Source organism: Aquarana catesbeiana, linkage group LG06, assembly GCF_042186555.1.
Source record: "Aquarana catesbeiana isolate 2022-GZ linkage group LG06, ASM4218655v1, whole genome shotgun sequence".
NCBI classification, from domain to species: Eukaryota; Metazoa; Chordata; class Amphibia; order Anura; family Ranidae; genus Aquarana; species Aquarana catesbeiana.
In genome coordinates this window covers 226,623,969-226,637,653 of record NC_133329.1, presented here as the reverse complement: position 1 = coordinate 226,637,653, position 13,685 = coordinate 226,623,969, and positions in this window count along the sequence as shown.

Below are 13,685 nucleotides of genomic sequence, written 5' to 3'. Positions count from 1 at the left end.
CTGCTTAGAGTTTGTCCTGCCACATGGGAAGTGGAACATACACCTGCTAACCAATGTTGTATGTCTGTTCTCTGGTGTTGCCGTCATAACAATGTTTAAGTCTGGCCTGGACCTGTGTCATGTTCTCATGTACTATTCCCAGCAGAGCCTCCATTTTGTCTTGGAAATTTAGGATGTAATCAGCCACAGATTAGATTCAATGGCCCCTTACACTCTGTCCATACAGAAGTTCGAATGGCAAAAAGCCTGTGGATTACAGGGGCACTGTCAGGGCTGGGCTCAGCCCTTCCTTCTCAAAGCTGGCTGCCCAGCTGTCGGCTAATATCCTGCTTGTCAGTCCTGCCTACTTAAGCTGTCCAGTCCAGATGATCTCTGCCTTCACCTTGGTCACATCTCTAGAGACACTCTCCTGTGTTCCTGTTAAAGACTTTCTTGGCTGACATTCCTTCTGGCTCCAGATCTTGCTTGCTGTTCTACTACCCTCATCTCTGGCTCCCTGACAATTTGGCTCGTCTGACTATTCATTCCGTTTCCTGAACTCTGTCTATGTTTTGACTACGTTTACTCTGTTTATCTTTTTTTATTATTATTAAACAAGTGTGATTTAACTGTACTTCTGTCTCAGTCTGATTCATGGTTTCTGACAGGCACCCCTCTGTAATAAAACAGCAGATAAGGCAGATATTCCCAGTTCTTCCCCTGGGGTTCTACAAAGGTGCGCAGCATCTGTTTCAAGGTTCCATTGAAAAGATCACAAAAGCTGTTTGTGGATAAGGACTGACCATGATATGTGTCATCTATATCTTCTGACAGAGAGCTTGCATCAAATAGGACAAAAACTGGGGGCCTTGATTGCTAATGGGCTTCTCCCGAAATTCCACTCTTGTGAAGATTCTCAGCAGGGGGGCGTGGCGACCGGGCTCCAAGATGGATGCTTAACCAAGGAGCTCTGCTCGCTCACAGGAGATAATTCACAGCCATCAGAGCCCACCGCTGCCATTCACGGCTTCAAACACAGCCCACCGAATGGCAAGATCCCGCTGCATAAGAGGAGGATGCCCAGACATCGCAAAAACCCGCAGCAGCTGCAGAAAATGGCACCAAAAACAGTCTCCCATCCGCCACTAGCCACTCCTCTAACCCATCCAGTGAATCCTCTTCAGGCCCATCTAGCCCCTCAATGAGGAGTCCAGCCAAATCAAAGCCACGGAGAGACTCTTCAGTCAGACAACAGACTGATCCGGACATGGAGGTAAGCGGACCTCACAATAACTCTGACCACCCAAGCAGTAAAGAAGGGGATCCTATTAAGGAATTCCCCACAGCAGACAGACCTGTATCAGGTACTCTGCTGAAGGAAATGTTGCTGTCCTTATGCTCCTCATTACACGCAGATATGGTCAGGGGAATAAATGAGTGTCAGAGGGAAGTGCAAGCAATAGGCCACAGTGTACATCAGGTGGAAAACAAAATGGAGGAGTATACCTCAGCATACAATGTGATGGTGGAGGCTCCTACAGCTCAGGGGGAGGATATAAACTGGATAAAAGACAAAATGGCTAACCTCGAGGACAGGTCCAGGAGGAACAACCTCAAGCTGCGGGGTATCCCAGAAGATGTTCCCCCTACCCAACTCCTGCAATTTGCCCAGACCCTTTTCTCCACATTGGTAGCAGAAGCATCAGCGCTTGATCTTCTTGTGGACAGGATACATAGGGTCCCCAAACCGTCTTTCCTCCCTGATGACATTCCCAGAGATGTCTTACTGAGAATGCATTTTTACCACATAAAATATTGTGTACTACAGGCATCACGCAAGCCAGAAAACATCCCTCAGCAGTATGACACCGTCAGACTGCTCCCGGATCTTTCCAGACAGACTTTACAATGTCACCGTAATCTGCTGACAATAACAAAAGCCTTGAGGAACCAAAAATGGAAGTATCCTGCCACACTTTCTATCAACGGGGTCACTGTTGTGGTATCTTCCTTAGAAGAAGGGCTCACTGCTTTAAGGCACTAGAATATCATCCTTGACCAGCCCACCACACAACCACATCCAGCGGGGCCTGTGCTCATTTAAAACTAATGGCAAGTCGTATCTTACAAGCGTTCTAATAAGAAAGATACAGGTAGAAGCTCCTAACTGAAACCCACAGGTACACAAGTTTATCTCCAGGGACGAGTTTCACAGTTTGAATCTCTCTTTCCCCCTTACAACATCAATAGCAGTTATATCTGCACAAGGATCAATTTTAAGATCCATTTCTTACGATACCCATGTTGACTTTTCTTTTTGTTTTCAGTTTATGTTCATCTTCCTTTTCATGTGATATACACAGTTTAATCCGGATCAACCTCACCTCATCTGCAGAAAATGTTTCGCCACAGATGTCCTTCTCCAGTGACACGGCAGCATTACAAACCGAGACCTTCAGTCACAGTGAGTACTCCTACTACACAGCTACACGAACTACATCATATCTTTTGACAACAGGCGAATGCCTAAAAAAAGACTAATGTGAATATGAAAATTGGATGGTGATCATTGAGTGAAAGTGTCAAGCACTATAAAAGGAAAATTATAAAATGCTAATAAATGGATAAGACATAGATAATAATAGCTATGCCTGTAGCAAAAAACAAATATTGCATAGCACAATCAATGAACAGTGAGTTCCTCTAATGTCAATAGATACAATAATATACCTTAACAGTGACTGCAAAGCTAAATCGTAATTGATAAAGAAAAATGATGTACCAACATAAGGAAAATAAAACCAAAAAAGAGTCCGTAGTTCAAAAAGGACAATATTGAATAAAGTCCATCCGTATTAAATTGACATGCATAAATTAAAACTGTTCTCCAGGTGCTCTGTGAAGTATTGTAACAGGATCTCGCTGTGGTGAGAAATAGAGTGCGTAGATAAACCTCCACCTCTAAGAAAAATTGCTGCCCCTTACCAGATGTGAGTGGTCTCTTAATTATAGGAGACCCAGGAGGCGGATGGCTGCAACCCCAGCCAGGGATCTTTGAAGCAGGTACTCAACGTCCAGGTCCAGGGACTCACTCCAAACAGCCTCCCACCATGTAGTTCCAGTCGGGAGCCACTGCGGATCAGGCAAGGAGAATACCCCTCTTCTGGAGCCCCAATTCATGGATCTTCTCTGGTGTCGAATCTGTTGGATCTCAGATTATAGAGATCTAAAAGGCTTGTTGCATTTGCCTGCCGGCTTCTGTGATCTCAACCTGGGTAACACTCCAGAAAGCTGTCCTCTCTTCCTTGAAAAAAAAAAAAAAAAAAAAAAAAGAAGGAAGAGAGGACAGCTTTCTGGAGTGTTATTATATAACCTACACGCTGATCCCAACACACAACAACCAACAGTAGAAAAGATCACATCATTTCTGCAGAACATTGACCTTTCAACTCTTTCTGAACACCAACTAGAGATCCTGAATGCACCTATCACGGTCACGGAAATAGAACAGACAATAAACACACTTCCTAATGGGAAGTCTCCGGGGCCTGATGGATTCTCCAATGAATACTTTAAAACGTTTACCAATATCCTCTCACCACACATGAAAACAGTATTCAACAAAGCTGCTGAGACCGCCACACTCCCACAAGATATGCTGTGAGCACACATAGTAACATTACCAAAACCAGGTAAAGAACCCACTACACCAGCTAATTTCTGCCCTATTTCACTCCTCAACTTCGATACAAAAATATATGCAAAACTATTGGCCAGGAGATTAACAGATATCATACCATCTATCATACAGCACGACCAGATGGGTTTTGTGAGGGGGAGACAAACCTCAGACGCAACCAGGAGAATTGTAAAGGTGATACATTTTGCTGAAAAGACTCGAATGCCTTCTCTGCTACTGTCAATCGACGCAGAGAAGGTGTTCGACAGAGTCCACTGGACTTACATGGAAATGACCCTTTCCAAGTTTGGCTTTAAGGGCCCTATACTACAAGCCATTATGGCCTTATATTCATGTCCTTCAGCACAAGTATACTCTACAGGGTTTTTATCCAAATCCTTCGACATTACAAATGGAACTAGACAGGGGTGTCCCCTATCCCAAACCATCTTTAATTTGATGATTGAACCATTAGCTGAGGCTATAAGGACACACCCCTTGATTACGGGCTTCCAGTTCACCTCCAGGACACATACCATTAAGCTATTCGCAGATGATGTAATCCTACTCTTGACTAATCTGGTCACATCATTACAACAAGCCCACAAAATTCTTAACGCATTTGGTCAGATTTCATATTATAAAGTTAACTTCACTAAATCACTGATTTTGGATATTTGGGTACCACCATCCACGCCCAACTTTTTACAGTTACAACTACCCTATACGTGGAGTAAAGAAGGCATAACATACCTCGGTATTACACTTACAAACAAAATCTCTGCGCTTGTCAAAGCTAACATGGCCCCATTGATTGCCAAACTGGAAGCCCAACTCAAGAATATGTCTAGTAATGAAATGTCATGGTTTGGTAGAATTGCAGCCTATAAAATGATGGTATTGCCACAAATATTGTATATATTCCGTACTCTGCCGGTCCACATCCCTCTACACTATAACAACTGTCTAATGAATATGGAGATATGTATGGAAAGGTAAAAAAGCCAGATGTTCCCAAAATAACCTCACATCCCATAGAAAAGTAGGAGGGGCGGGTCTAGTGGACATACACAACTACTACTGGGCAGTTCGACTAGACCAGACCAAACACTGGTTCAAAACCAACGACACGCCACTATGGGTGGAAATTGAAAAAGTACTAGCACCGACAACAGATCTAACATTACTACTGCTAAGTGATAGGTGGGCACCATGGAACATGAAAATCTTACCTCCCCCAATACAGATATCATTAAGAGCATGGAGATTCATACTAGCACAAAAACACAAGGACATACAGAAAGTACAATACAACATACCCTTGACACTCCTAGAGGCAAAGATCCCACTATTGAAAGTAAGGAATCTAATACATGACAGTATCAAACACATATCAGACCTCTACAATGGACCAAAACTCAAAACTATTGATCAGATCATGATCTAATACAGCCTTCCAAGAGACAGAAGGTTTACATGTCTGGGGATCACACACTTCCTTAAATCTCAAACTAGTCCAAATATAACCCTTTCTGACAAAATATGGCAATTCTACTCAAAAGTTGACAGCAACACGAAAGGCATATCCTTTTTCTACAACCAAATAAGGGATAAACTTACATTTATAAAAACCAAAGCAATGGGAAAATGGGAAGAAGAAATAGGCACTACCTTCTCAACTGAACAATGGCAACATTCCTTCAAAGAAATACATAAAGCTTCTCATTGTGTTAAGCATTGGGAACTGGCAATCAAAATGGCTAATAGATGGTACTACACTCCATACAGACTAGCAAACTACTACCCTGGGTCTTCACCATTGTGCTGGAGAGCGTGCGCACACACAGGATCCCTACTACACATGCTCTGGCACTGCCCCACAGTCAAAAGTATATGGTACCAAGTATTTAGACTAATATCCTCTATAACTGGTATGCTCACCCCTCCAGATCCAGGTATGGCAATTCTACACCAAAACATGAAAAAATTTCACACAGACTTTAGACACGTCATAACACATATACTCTTAGAGACACGATCATTAATCCTACGTAACTGGAAATCCACAACAGCCATAAACATATCAGATATCACCAAAGCTGTAAATAGGAATTGTACGTTTGAACGTCTAATAGCGATAAATTCATTAAGCTCTGAAAAATTTGATAAATGTTGGTCTATATGGCCCTATTGATAGTGATTTTGATAACATAAGAGGTTTTTCTGTAATATTAACATTACTGGCAGTTACAGCTTATTACTGAAACACCCCTTTTTAGATGTATATCAAACTAATGTGTATATCATTAACAGCATTTTTTTTCTTTTTTTGTTCTGTATTTTGTTTGCCTTGAAATAATCAATAAAAACTATTGAAACAAAAAAAAAAGATTCTCAGCAGAGCATTAGCGACCTTGTCCACCTAGAGGAAAGTGAGAGCGCCAGCCTCAGGATAGCGTGTGGCATAGTCAACAACTATTAGGATATAACATTTGCCTGAACTGTTAGGGATGGCTAGAGGCCCAATGATATCCACTGCTACCTTCTTAAGAGATTTGCCTGGGAACCTGAGCCCCTGTGATTCTGCTCAATCCCAAATATGTACATATATACTTATATTTTAGTAAGTGTATACTAATTACTTGTGTGGTGTAGGTTATATATACAGTAATTACAGTTTATTATTGGATGAATTAGTATATGTTTTCCATTTAGTTGTACCCCAAAGCTCCTGAGGAAGCAACCAAGTTGCGAAACATGTAGAGCCACAAGTCTTGGAGTACAAGACCTTTTGTTTAAGTCCTAATTGCAATCTCAGAACACCCAATAAGAGGACAGTATGCGACCAGTCTAAACTACGTTGCATTTTCAACAATGCCAGGAGCCTGGCGGACAATGTGGGTGAACTAAAGATACTGTTGTATGAGGAGGATTTAGATTTTGTGGGAATTTCAGAGACCTGGTTCAACAGCTCTCATGATTGGCTGGCAACCATTCAAGGTTATTCCCTTTATCGCTGGGATAGAGAGGTTAAAAAAGGGGGAGAGGTATGCCTATATATCAAGAATAATGTACAAGTGAATGTGAAAGATGACATCACTAAGGGAACTAGGGAGTAGGGATGAGCCGAACACCCCCCCCGGTTCGGTTCGCAGCAGAACATGTGAAAAGGCAAAAAATGTTTTCGAACACGCGAACACCGTTAAAGTTTATGGGACACGAACATGAATAATCAAAAGTGCTAATTTTAAAGGATTATATGCAAGTTATTATCATAAAAAGTGTTTGGGGACCTGGGTCCTGCCCCAGGGGACATGTATCAATGCAAAAAAAAGTTTTAAAAATGGCTGTTTTCGGGAGCAGTGATTTTAATAATAAAGTGAAACAATAAAAGTGAAATATTCCTTTAAATTTCATACCTGGGGGGTGTCTATAGTATGCTTGTAAAGTGACACATGTTTCCCGTGTTTAGAACAGTCCGAGAGCAAAATGACATTTCTAAAGAAAAAAAAGTCATTTAAAAGTACTCGCGGCTATAATATATTGTCGGTCCCAGCAATACACATAAAAGTCATTAAAAAAAACAGCATGGGATTCCCCCACAGTCCATTACCAGGTCCTTTGGGTCTGGTATGAATATTAAGGGGAACCCCGAACCAAAAAAAAAAAATTGCTTGGGGTCCCCCCAAATTCCATACCAGGCCCTTCAGGTCTGGTATGGATATTAAGTGGAACCCCGTGCCAAAATTTAAAAAAATGGCATGGGGATCACCCCAAAAATCCATACCAGACCCTTATCCAAGCATGCAACCTGGCAGGCCACAGGAAAAAAGGGGGGACAAGACAGCACCCCCCTTCTGAACCGTACCAGGCCACATGCCCTCAACATGGGGAGGGTGCTTTGGGGTAGCCCCCCCAAAGAAGAAGATGCAGGGAAAGAAGAAGACATTAATAAAGGAATTATCAAAAACCAGCCATTGTCTATTTTAACATATTTGACACTTTTTTGTGAAATGGTAGGGGTACATTTGTACCCCATTACCAATTCACACAGGGGGGCCAGGATCTGGGGTCCCTGTGTTAAAGAGGGCTTCCAGATTCCGATAAGCCCCCCACCCACATACCCCCACAACCACCGGGCAAGGGTTGTGGGGATGAGGCCCTTGTCCCCATCAACATGGGGACACAGTGCTTTGGGGGGCTTTGGTTCAGGAGGGGGGCCGCTCTCTCGTCCCACAAAGACCCTGAATTTCAAAAGAGCCAACTTCCCTAAACTACGAACCTTGCCAGAAGATATAAATTGGGATAACATCTTAGAAACCAAGAACACGGAGGAGAGATGGGTTTGCTTTAAGAGCATATTGAATAAGGACATTAGCCAGTGCATGCCATTGGGAAATAAAATTAAAAGAGCGAACAAAAGTCCTGGATGGCTTAACTTCAATGTAAAAATGCATATAAAAGCAAAGGAGAAGGCCTTCATTCAGACTTCACAAAGAATGCAACAAGATATGTAAGGGTGCAATTAGGGTGGCTAAGATAGAACACAAAAGACACATGGTGGAGGAGAGCAAAAAATAATCCCAAGAAATTCTTTAAGTATATAAACAGTAAAAAAGGAGGACAGACCATATTGGCCCCATAAAGAATGAGGAAGGACATCTGGTTACAAAGGATGGGAAGATGGCAAAGATATTGAATTTATTCTTTTTCTCAGTCTTCATGAGGGAATCGGGGGCTTCAGTAACCAAAACTGCAGTGTTTGTCCTCATGACTCATTACAGGAAGCATCCTCATGGCTAACAGAGGACAGAATTAGAAATAGACTTGGGAAACTTAACATTAATAAATCACCGGGACAAGATGGCTTGCACCCGAGGGTACTTAGGGAACTCAGTCAAGTAATTGCAAGACCGTTCCTAATTTTTACTGACAGTCTACTGACTGGAATGGTACCATCTGATTAGAGAAAAGCCAATGTAGCACCAATATTTAAAAAAGGGCCAAAATACATCCCTGGGAATTACAGACCAGTTAGGCTAACATCAATAGTATGCAAGCTCTTGGAGGGGGTGATAAGGGACTATATACAAGATTTTAGTAATGAAAACAGTATCATTAGTAGGGATGAGCCGAACACCCTCCTGTTCGGGTTAGCAGCAGAACATGCGAATAGGCAAAAAATTTGGCAGAACACATGAACACTGTTAAAGTCTATGGGACACATACATGAATAATCAAAAGTGCTCATTTTAAAGGCTTATCTGCAAGTTATTGTCATAAAAAGTGTTTGGGGACCTGGGTCCTGCCCCAGAGGACATGTTTCGATGCAAATTTTGTTTAAAAAACGGACGCTTTTTCGGGAGCAGTGATGTTATTAATGCTTAAAGTGAAACAATAAAAATGAAATATTCCTTTAAATATCGTGCCCGGGGGTTGTCTATAGTTTGCCTGCAAAGTGGTGCAGTTTTCCTGTGTTTAGAACAGTACCACAGCAAAATGACATTCCTAAAGGAAAAATTGTAATTTAAAACTGATCGCTGCTGTAATGAACTGCCGGGTCTTGGCAATATAGATAAAACTCAATGAAAAAAAGAGCATGGGACCACCCCCCAGTCCATTACCAGGCCCTTTGGGTCTGGTATGAATATTAAGGGGAACACCAAACCAAAATTTAAAAAAAAAATGCGTGGGGGTCCCCCTAAAATCCATACCAGGCCCTTCGGGTCTGATATGGAAATTAAGGGGAACCCTGCGCCAATTTTTAAAAAAATGTCGTAGGGGTCCCCCCAAAATCCATACAGACCCTGAAGGGTCTGGTATGGATTTTAAGAGGAACCCTGTGCCAAAATTTAAAAAAAATGGCGTAGGGGTTCCCCCCAAAATCCATACCAGACCCTTATCTGAGCACGCAACCTGGCAGGCCGCAGGAAAAGAGGGGGGAGAGAGAGCCCCCCCTCCTGAACTGTACCAGGCCACATGCCCTCAACATGAGGAGGGTGCTTTGGGGTAGCCCCCCAAAGTACCTTGTCCCCATGTTGATGAGGACAAGGGCCTCATCCCCACAACCCTTGCCCGGTGGTTGTGGGGATCTGCGGACGGGGGGCTTATTGGAATCTGGAAGCCCCCTTTAACAAGGGAACCCCCAGATCCCAGCCTACCCCTTGTGTGAAATGGTAAGGGGTACAAGAGTAAAAAAGTGTCAAAATGTTAAAAATGACAAAAAACACAGCTTGGGACAAAATAAAAATGTCCCACAATGTCCATTCATCTTCTTCTCTCACGCCATGACCGACCAAAAAAGAAAAAAAAAATCTGCCACCAATCCACCTCCATGGGAGGCTCCTGCCATCTGACACTTCTTGGCTTGTGACAGCTCTTATATAACTGAAGGTGGGGCCACCCGGTGACCCTGCCTCCTCTGATGCCACAGGACTTCCCCATGGCTTCCCCATGGCATCAGAGGGGGTGGGGTCACCCGTTTACCTAACCAGGTTAGGTTGCCCTGCCCCCTCTGACACCACAGGGAAGCCATGGGGAAGTCCCCGTGCGTCAGAGGGGGCGGGGTCACCCGGTTATGTCACTGGGTGGCCCCACCCTCAGTTATATAAGAGCTGTCACAAGCCAAGAAGCGTCAGATGGCGGGAGCCTCCCATGGAGGTGGATCAGTGCCAGGTTTTATTTTCGGTCTGTCGTGGTGTGAGAGAAGATGAATGGACATCTTGGGACATTTTAATTCTTTTATTTTTTTGGTAAATTTGGTGCAGGGTTCCCCTTAATTTCCATACCAGACACGAAGGGCCTGGTATGGATCTTAGGGGGCTTCCCAATTCTGATAAGCCCCCTGCCCGCAGACCCCCAGGTTGTGTGGATGAGGCCCTTGTCCCCATCAACATGGGGACAAGGTGCTTTGGGGGGCTACCCCAAAGCCCCCTCCCCATGTTGAGGGCATGTGGCCTGGTATGGTTCAGGAGGGGGGCGCTCTCTCATCCCCCTCTTTTCCTGCGGTCTGCCAGGTTGGGTGCTCAGATAAGGGTCTGGTATGGATTTTTGGGGGGACCCCACGCCATTTTTAAAAAAAATTTGGCGCAGGGTTCCCCTTAATTTCCATATCAGACACGAAGGGCCTGGTATGGATCTTAGGGGGACCCCCACGCAATTTTTTTTTTTAATTTTGGTTCGGGGTTCCCCTTAATATTCATATCAGACCCAAAGGGCCTGGTAATGGACTGGGGGGATACCATGCACTTTTTTTTCAATTAGTTTTATATATATTGCCAAGACCCGACAATTCATTACAGCTGCGATCAGTTTTAAATGACTTTTTTCCTTTAGAAATGACATTTTGCTGTTGTACTGTTCTAAACATGGGAAAAATGCGCCACTTTACAGGCATACTATAGACACCCCCCAGGCACAATATTTAAAGGAATATTTGATTTTTATTGTTTCACTTTAAACATATAAAAATCACTACTCCTGAAAAAACGGCCGTTTTTAAAAAAAAAAAAATTATTGCATTGATACATGTCCCCTGGGGCAGGACCCAGGTCCCTAAACACTTTTTATGATAATAACTTGCATATAAGCCTTTAAAATGAGCACTTTTGAGTTTTCATGTTAGTGTCCCATAAATTTTAATGGTGTTCCGGCGGCTTTCGAATTTGCCTCGAACACCGCATATTGTTCAGTGTTCGCAGAACATCTGATCAAACAAAGTTCGGAAAGCCAAACCATTCGCCCATCCCTAATCATTAGCAGTAATCAGCGTGGATTCATGAAGAATTGTTCTTGCCAAGCCAATCTATTAACCTTCTATGAGGAGGTGAGCTGCCATCTAGATAAAGGAAGGCCCGTAGATGTGGTGTATCTGGATTTTGCAAAAGCGTTTGACACAGTTCCCCATAAACATTTACTGTACAAAGTAAGGTCTGTTGGCATTGACCATAGGGTGAGTACATGGATTGAAAACTACAAGGGTGAGTTCAGAGGGTGGTGATAAATGGGGAATACTCTGAATTCTGTGCTGGGACCAATCCTGTTTAATTTGTTCATGACCTGGAGGATGGGGTAAACAGTTCAATCTCTGTATTTGCGGACAACACTAACCTAAGCAGGGCAATAACTTCTCCGCAGGATGTGGAAACCTTGCTTGTTCTTAACAAATTAATGGGTGGGCAACTACATATCTGTAACGAGCCCCTTGCTCACTCGGTTCCACTCTCCCGACACTCCTCTGCAGCTATAGAATCAGACTGCAGATCGCAACATCTGATTGTTCGGTCATCCAATGCTCCGGGATTAGAACTACAGCTCTGTGCCGTTCTAACCCAGTTGTGATAGCTCAGAACAAACACCAGGCAGGCTGTATGTAAGTTCAACCAGGACTCTCATTTTTTGGAAAATACAGGCCCTTTTATACACAAAAAGTGGAGGTGCAGACCTCCTGCTCATATTACTCTAACAATACAGCTGTAACCTAATTAACCTAATTAACATGAGCTAATTAACTAATTCCTTTAGACAGCCTAGGTGACTCAGACATGAACTTTAGGCCAGACTGGCCATCTTGTAGTTCAGAAAATCCAATCAACATTATCACAATAGCAGAGTTAATTAAACACAAACAACAATGGGGATCTAATGACTCTTAGATTCTATAGTAGACTTATTTACAATACACATTTTAGCAGACAACAAACAGACATGTGTTGGAATTTACATCAGCATCTCCTAACAGTATCTGTCCCAGCATTATGAATCAGACACTATTTCTAATATGGCAAATCCAGGGTCCCCAGAGTCTGTGTGTCCTGGGGGACCAGGACCCGAATCCACAGTAATACCACCTCAAGTGTCCCCAGGCATACAGCTCACAAAGAACACCGTTCCCCCAAATGCCAGGGCCCATGATCGATCGGCAAGAGGCTAGCATACAGTCCCCTCCAAAAGTCTCTCTCCCAGCTAGGTCTGTCATATTTCTCCTCTTTCGTCAGGAGACTAACACAGGAGGAGACCCCAGACGGGTTGACTCCGAAGTTAGTTAGTAGTTCCAGTCCTCTAATGCCTGTACCCACACAGTACCCCAAACAAATTGTTCCAAACAAAGCATTACTCACCCAGCCAACCTCTGCCCCTCTCAGAGAACATATCTGCCACTGGGGAGAGGCCTGGACTGGCCCTTCTCCCTGGACTCCTTTCTACCGCTGGAGAGAAGACAGGGTGTCTGGGCTCATTCTGTCATGCTGTTGGGGATCTGGGCCGACTGCCCAGCATCCCTGGGGTATATAGGTGGAGACTGAAGTCCCATCCACCTTCACAGGAAATCCATCCTCTGTTAGTTGAGGGCAGAGGCCAGCAGTACTCGGCCTGTTGCCAGCCCTTCTGCTGGAAACCCCACACCATCTGCTCCGGCTAACTGTTGGGGAGGGACAACACACACCTCCTCTCCCTTCTCCCCCTGTATCTGCTGCTGGGAAGTGATTGCCACCTTCTCACCCTGAGCCTCCGAAACTGCCACAGGTGTGGGGCAGAGGTCTTGGACCCTCTGTCCGGTTGCCAGCGCTTCAGCTGGGGAAGTTCCTTGTAACTTCACAGATACTTCTGTTGGTGCTGGGCAGAGCACAGTGAAGTTTGGCCCTAATAACAGCTCCTCTTCTGCTGGAGGCTCCCCAGGTTGTTCTTCCTCAGCAGAAAAGTCTATCAAATCCCCTGTCTCTGCAACTGGTGTCTGGGGATAAAGGTTCACCATCTCCTCTCCGTGGAACCCAGAAGATGCTATTAGTGCTGGGCAGAGCACAGTGAAGTGTGGCCCTAATACCAGTTCTTCTGCTGGAGGCTCATCAGGTTCTTCTTCCTCAGCAGAAAAGTCTATCAAATCCCCTGTCTCTGCAACTGGTGTCTGGGGATAAAGGTTCACCATCTCCTGTCCCTGGAACCCAGAAGATGCTATCAGTGCTGGGTAGAGGTTAGCAGAGCTCTGCCCTGTTGTCAGCACTTCAGCTTTGGGGATAGCGATCTCCAGATT